This window comes from Nanorana parkeri, unplaced genomic scaffold, assembly GCF_000935625.1.
Source record: "Nanorana parkeri isolate BGI_ZX_2015 unplaced genomic scaffold, ASM93562v1 scaffold952, whole genome shotgun sequence".
NCBI lineage: Eukaryota > Metazoa > Chordata > Amphibia > Anura > Dicroglossidae > Nanorana > Nanorana parkeri.
In genome coordinates this window covers 37,448-44,184 of record NW_017307220.1, presented here as the reverse complement: position 1 = coordinate 44,184, position 6,737 = coordinate 37,448, and positions in this window count along the sequence as shown.

Here is a 6,737-nt window from a genome sequence, read left to right as displayed (position 1 = left end):
TCGCCACTGCGCATGTGCTTGATGTCACCACGCGCGGCACTCTTGTGATGGACGCCGGCAGAGAGAGGAGGGGACAGTCACCCGGCGGGATAAGGTATGCCGCTGGGTCCCCTTCTCTCTCTCCTGATACTGTCGGGCGTTCGGTCCATAACCAAGCGCCCGACTTTTCAGAGGGGGATGACACCAAAATGACTCTGTCATTTTGGTGTTACCCCTCCAATGGTGTCATCCGCGTGTGGGCCGCACCCTCCTTGTGACGCCACTGGCACTGCAGCTTTGGGGTCCTCAGTTTAAATCCCAGCCAGGGACACTATGTGTTAAGAATTTGCATGTCCTCCCTGTGCTTTTGTGGACTGACTATGGGGACTCCTACACTCTGAAGGCATGCTGGTAGGTTAATTGGCCCAAGTATGTGTATGTGGGATAGAGATCTCAGGCCTGGCTCACACCTAGGCGGTTTTGAGCAGTTGGAAAAGCGCTTTTAAATGCCCAACACAAGAAATCCCATGTTTTTCAATGGCCGCTGTTCATACCCTCGAACTGCAAGGGTTAACTGCTCGTTTTGGTCTAGGGAAGAATATGACAAAGTTATACTCAACCAATCCTCAGAGGTGGCCGGCTCTCTCCAGCTTGTCTCCCTTGTCCCTCGGTGTCTTATACACTGTGTATGGAATGTGATGGCTCAGGGACCGCTGCAGTGGAGGGGGAGAGAGGCTCCAGGGACCGGTCTCTGAGGACCAGGTGAGTATAATTTTGTTATTTTCCTCCGTAGACCAAAACGAGCAGTTGCAGGAGTCGGCCCACTGCAAGGGTTCATAATTTTCCCCCGAAGTTTAAAGTAGATTTACTTTACATCTGGACAACATTTCATTTGCTAAAGCAATTGCCACTTTTATCATAGAAAACTGTTTTTCTCAATCATTTATTATGGCACTTCAGTGGTGCTGATCTCCTCCAGCCTCTTTCAGCCTCCTCCTGTCCTCATGCACTCGCTCCAGCACAAGCAGCACATCATTGCTCTGGGCCAGCTTCCTAATGGTTCAGTTTTGTTTCAATAGGAAGATGTACTGAAGAGGAAGCAGTTCATTCCGCCGATGCTTTGTTAGAAATCACTGTATACATTGTAAATATGAAGTTGAACTTGCAGTGGTCCATGCCGCATGTAGGTAGCTGGCACTGGCAGGGAGGCATTTCAGTGCAAGGTGGACAATTCATGACCATCAGATCATCATTATTACGTTCTGCCAGGAAGTTGGCAGCCGGGGCTGATGTTGCTTTATGGAAAGGAGCAATAATTCTGGGCACGGGCAGGGAGCGAGCACGGGGAGGTTACTGAGGTCGATGAATTAGGAGTCTGATCACACAGTGTCACATGTTGGGACTGCACAGGGAGAGGTGTGAGCTGACAATTCATCACCCTCTCCACCTGATTTTCCAGGATCTTTCCAGGATTAACCCTTTATTACCAGACACAGAGTGTCACGTGACATCCTTACACGCAGGGCACATAAGGGCGAGGCCAGTCAGCCTCTAATAGCACCACGTCAATGATGATTTTCTCTTTTTTTTTTGTAGCAAGCATGTAATAGTTTAAAGGGGACCTTTCTGTAATATTACAGGTCTTTGGTAACCAATCGCTGATTCTCTCCCTCCTCTCCCGCAGCTCTTCAAGTTCCCCCTTATGCAACCACCGGCCCTGGGAATGGTCACAACTAGGTCTTATTTTCGGGGTAGGTCTTATATTTTAGCAATTCCCCTAAATAGTACTAAGTCTTATTTTTGGGGTAGGTCTTATTTTCGGGGAAACACGGTAACTGTTAATTAAAGCCCCCCCCCTGAACTGGCAGAACACCAGGGCCCGTTTGCAAATGCGACCGCTCTGACCCTGGTAGTTCCGCCAGTGATGTCAATCCAGATAATATACTGTATCTATAAAATCTAAAAATATAACATATAAAGTCAGGTATCTTACCTTGTGGTGATTATTCCGACAAGATACGATTGTGTCTAAAGAGAAAGGAATCCAGATGAACCCTATATTGGAAATAAATGCAAAAATGTTGTATCCCCGGATCATATAGACATTGCTGTGAATATATACAATGCATACAAATCTATAGGGACCATTTCCCAAAAACTATATATACTGTATATGTTTTGTGTTGTAAAGTCCCACTGACAGCATACTAAGAAGGTACAAGAACTGCCTCTGCAGAGAACACATTAGGGGTCACCCTGTCAGTGACGGACTGACATGAGTTTAGTTAGTGGCTGAGACAAGCAGATGTTTGTCCATTTTATGTTATAGACTTGCTGTACAAAGCTCTCCTGCATGAAAACTGTGCTTGCTGCTTTGCTAATTAAACGTGCAGGAGGAACCTGCTTGGACTGTTGCTGGGTGTCCCTGTCTCCTGCATGGATTACTGCTCTCAGTAACACTTGAGCCTGCCCCCATGCACTAGATAAATACTAGGGATGCACCGATACCGATACTAGTATCGGTATCGATTCCGATGCCGAGTATTTGGGCGCGTACTCATACTCGCCCAAATGTTCCGATGACTAGCCCGATACCTGAGCTTACGGTATCAGGAAGCCGGGCAGCAAGTCACTACATGCTGCCCGGCTTCCTGATTGGCTAGGGAGCCGGCTCCATGCTCCCTCATGACCAATCAGGAAGCCGGGCAGAGTGTAATGACGAGCCGCCTAGCTTCCTGATTGGTCGGGAAGCCGGCCAATCAGGAAGCCGGCTTTCTGATTTGCCAGGAGCCAGCTTCCCAGCCAATCAGGAAGCCGGCCACTGAGTCATTACACAGCGCCTGGCTTCCTGATTGGCAAGACTTAGTGACGAGGGAGCATGGAGATGGCTTCCATGCTAATCGGGAAGCCGGGTGGTGAGTTATTACACACCGTCTGGCTTCCTTAATGGGACTTCCGGTATCGGTATTCGGTATCGGTAAGTGCCGGAAAAAGAATACCGGTACTCGTACTCGATACCGAAAATCGGGTATCGGTGCATCCCTAAATGCTGTATACAGAGAATGGGGCTTCCTTCAGGTGAGCCTGCCCTCTGTTTGCGCATTGCTATATATATCCTAATAGTTGGTGCAGAGTTATGGACCACAATTATCAGAGATGCCTTGACATGGCAATGTGGCTTCCACATATATTTACAAAATGCTAAATCTGATCTTTTTAACCTGAGTTAAACAACTCAGTAGCTGAAATAAGTTAGTTTGGTTTTTGGGTTTTCTTTGATGGCTGGCATGAAAGAACTCTATACTGTATATACAGTATATATACTGCCCGACCCCAAAAAAATAGTCACCACCTGGATTTTGTGCAGTGTTATGATCTGGGGTTGCTTCATTTGGTCAGGTTGAGCAACGTCATGTCCCCCCTAAAATGAGGTCAGCTGCCTACCTGAATATACTGAATGATGAGGTCTTTCCATCAATGGATTTTTTCTTCCCTGATGGCACATTGGGCATATTCCAAGGTGACAATGCCAGGATTCATCGGGCTCAAATTGTTAAAAAGTGGTTCAGTCAACAATAACGTCTGTATTAATTAAATGAGAAGCCGAGACTGATCTACAGCCTATCACTTATTCATCAGCGGGAGAAGCGGTTAAAAATAGCGTAAGTCCTCTCGCGCTGGTGTCGCTTTCCAGGGATCAGCTGTTGTATGCTCTCTTTTCATTTCCTTGTCTGAAAAATGCCCATGAAATCCATCATACTCGGATCTCAAATGAGATTTATGCAGCGGTCCTTCGTGGCCATCACAGGCATCTCTTGTCTAACTCAAAGGAGAATGAAAGAGGAGAAAAAACAGCATATGTTTCACAATTGTATCATGTAGAAGTGGGACAACATCACAAGTATTATTATACACAATTGGCATCTCTATTATTCATTAAACATAATGTTAAACTCCAAGATCATCTTGTTAAGCCCTTCCTGCCGGCTGTACACATACACATTATTGACCATAGTCGTGTCACATTGTAGAGCGACGTTTCGAAACCTTGTGGTCCCGTCTTCAGGCAAACAAAGCGCTTTGCCTGAAGAAGGGACCACAAGGTTCCGAAACGTCGCTCTACAATGTGACACGACTATGGTCAATAAAGAAGATTGACTAAAGAATTAAATTTGAGTGCGAGTGACGTTCTACCGATTGCATTTGACTTGCAGAGGCATTTGCAGTCACTTTGGCACCCACCCGACATCCAAGGGTTTATTTCCAGTCAGGAGTGCGATGGGATCTATTATGTATTAAAGGTGAACTATGAGGCAAGTGAAAATCACTCAGCCTCATAGTTCTAGCCGGCCTGTGACAATTAAACTGTCACAAGTAGGCTCAATAGATCGGGAAGCGAGCGAACACATAGCGTCGCTCGCTCACTTCTCGATCCTGTCCCTTCAGAGAGCCGTGACTGTCACTCACGGCTCCCTGCAGGGATCCCCCCCTCCCTGCTCCGAGGGGGTGGGCACAGCTGGCTCTGCCTCTAGATAGGCAGATCCATCTGTCAATCCCGCAGCTGGGTTGATCTCGACAGTATTGTCAGGATCCGTCCCGGCTGCGGCGTCTCAGTATACCGCGAGCTGTAGCTCGCGGTATACTGAGCTTAGGGTGACGGTAGGACGCTAGTTTGTGTCTTCCCGTTACCCTTAGGAGAACTATGGGGAAAAGCCCTGACCCCATAGTTCTCCTTTAAGCACTGTTGCAGCCAATCACACAGATCTAATGATCGGGGCTCGAATAAAACACCAAATACACCAAAGATGTAGGAATAAAATATATACGTTAATGGAAATTACTTCAATAAAAATAAGGTTACTCATGTTAGAATACACATTATTGTATATATTACAACAACTCCTGCAGCATACATTTTTGATCAGTAGATGGCAGTGTTTATACGTTCTGTTATATCTATGGTATAAACTCTGTTCAGGGCGGACTGGGCCGGGGGGCAGGGTGGCAATTGCCCCCCGGTACCCGCCTGCCCGTATCCACGCTCCACACGCCGCACCTCCTTCCCGCCTCACGCTTGCCGCTGAAAGTGGCAGACGGGCGGGGAGAAGGCAGGGGAGGAGGCAGAGCGGGAGGGGGGCCGAGTCACTGCACCATGGGCCTCTAGGTTGTACTTGCCCCCTGGGCTAAAAGTTGCCAGTCAGCCCCTGACTCTGTTGTATTGAAAAGGGTAGAGAACAAAGCTGTGGCTTCCTTCCTGTTTTCCAAGCCATGTTCAGCATGCATATCTGACTGTGTGCTTGTGTTTCTCTGTGAGGCTGTTCCAGAAGTTCCAACAACCCAAGGCTTTTTTAGGTTAACCCGGGTGCTATACTCACTTTTTTCTTTGCCCAAGCATATAGTATTAGTGCATTTATCCATTATGTCCTAAATAGCAGTATAACGTGATTTCAAAGGGTACTCACTGAAACAAAAGTCCTGCCTCTTCATTAAACTAGAGTTTTTCTATATCTTTATAAAGTAATATTTGTAGGTGGAAATCTGTTTTCCAAAGAGAGTCATTATTGGGTACACTGAACAGAAATGTAATGTTTTACTAACACATGCCAAAGTTGCAAAACTGGGTTCAGTTGTTAAGGTTTGTTTTACCTTCAGTATTAAGGGGGTAATGTCCCTCCTCATGAATAAATAAAAATATGGCTTTGACTGAAATACTCACTTGTAATCCCAAGCTGTCCCCTGCAGTACATCTTCTTAGCCACAAGATGTCCTCATGCTTCTGTTTTAGATGACAACCAGAGTTAATCAACCAGAAACACGAAAAGACTGTAATTGCAGGGTGTCGTGGCCCCGCCCCTTAAGCACTGCTCCCTACTCAGCCTATTGGTGCAGAAAGTGAAGTCATCCCATCAGCACCATTCTCTGCATTATCCAGGACTTCCCACTGCCGGGAGATGACCGAAGTGGAACAGCCTGCACATCACATGGCCAGCCAGAAGCCACATGAAAAGGGTAGGTTAAAAAAAAGCATAAAATACAGCTTGTAGGGACCTCATGGAAGGAGGGGTGAGCATGGAGCCCAAGGTTGGCCTTTAAAGTATAAATAAAACCAAAACATTTCGAATAGAGCAGGAAATAGTTAAAACTCTACCATTTGGGAGATTTACCTTCACTTCCTGTCCAACACACAAAAATAAGTGAGGTGTAATCTCTTCAAAGCGAGGGAAATCCCCTGTTATACTATTGCTTCAGTTGGAAGATTCACCCTCTTTTCCTTTTCTGGTGACATCTCAACATTTTGGATTTCCCTCCCTCTCAGTCTCTCTGGCAGCGATCAATAGGACACCACTACTCTATCCAAAACTAAACTAAAAAAATAAGTTTTCTCTTTTGATGTAATGTTTTTATTTCCCCCTTGTCCCTGTTTGAGAGGTTTTCTCTTACTTACTGTACGGTTGATCATTGTCACTGGGACAGGAGGTGAGGGGGACATCATTCCCATGGAAGAACAGAAGTCCTAACCCATCCCCACCATGAGTGGCAACTCTCAGGATTTCAGCCAGAGACTCCTAGGTTCTGAAACCGATCACCGGATTTCCAGGAGTTCCCTCTGGCTCAGCCGTCTATTGGCTAACTGGAGTAGTGACATCACTGCTTGAGTCCTCCAAGCAACTGGGAATGGCTAGCCATTGGCTGGCACTGTGAAGGAGTAGAGAACTGGGAAGAGGTGTAAGCTGTGCTCTATTCTGCTCTAGCCCCAA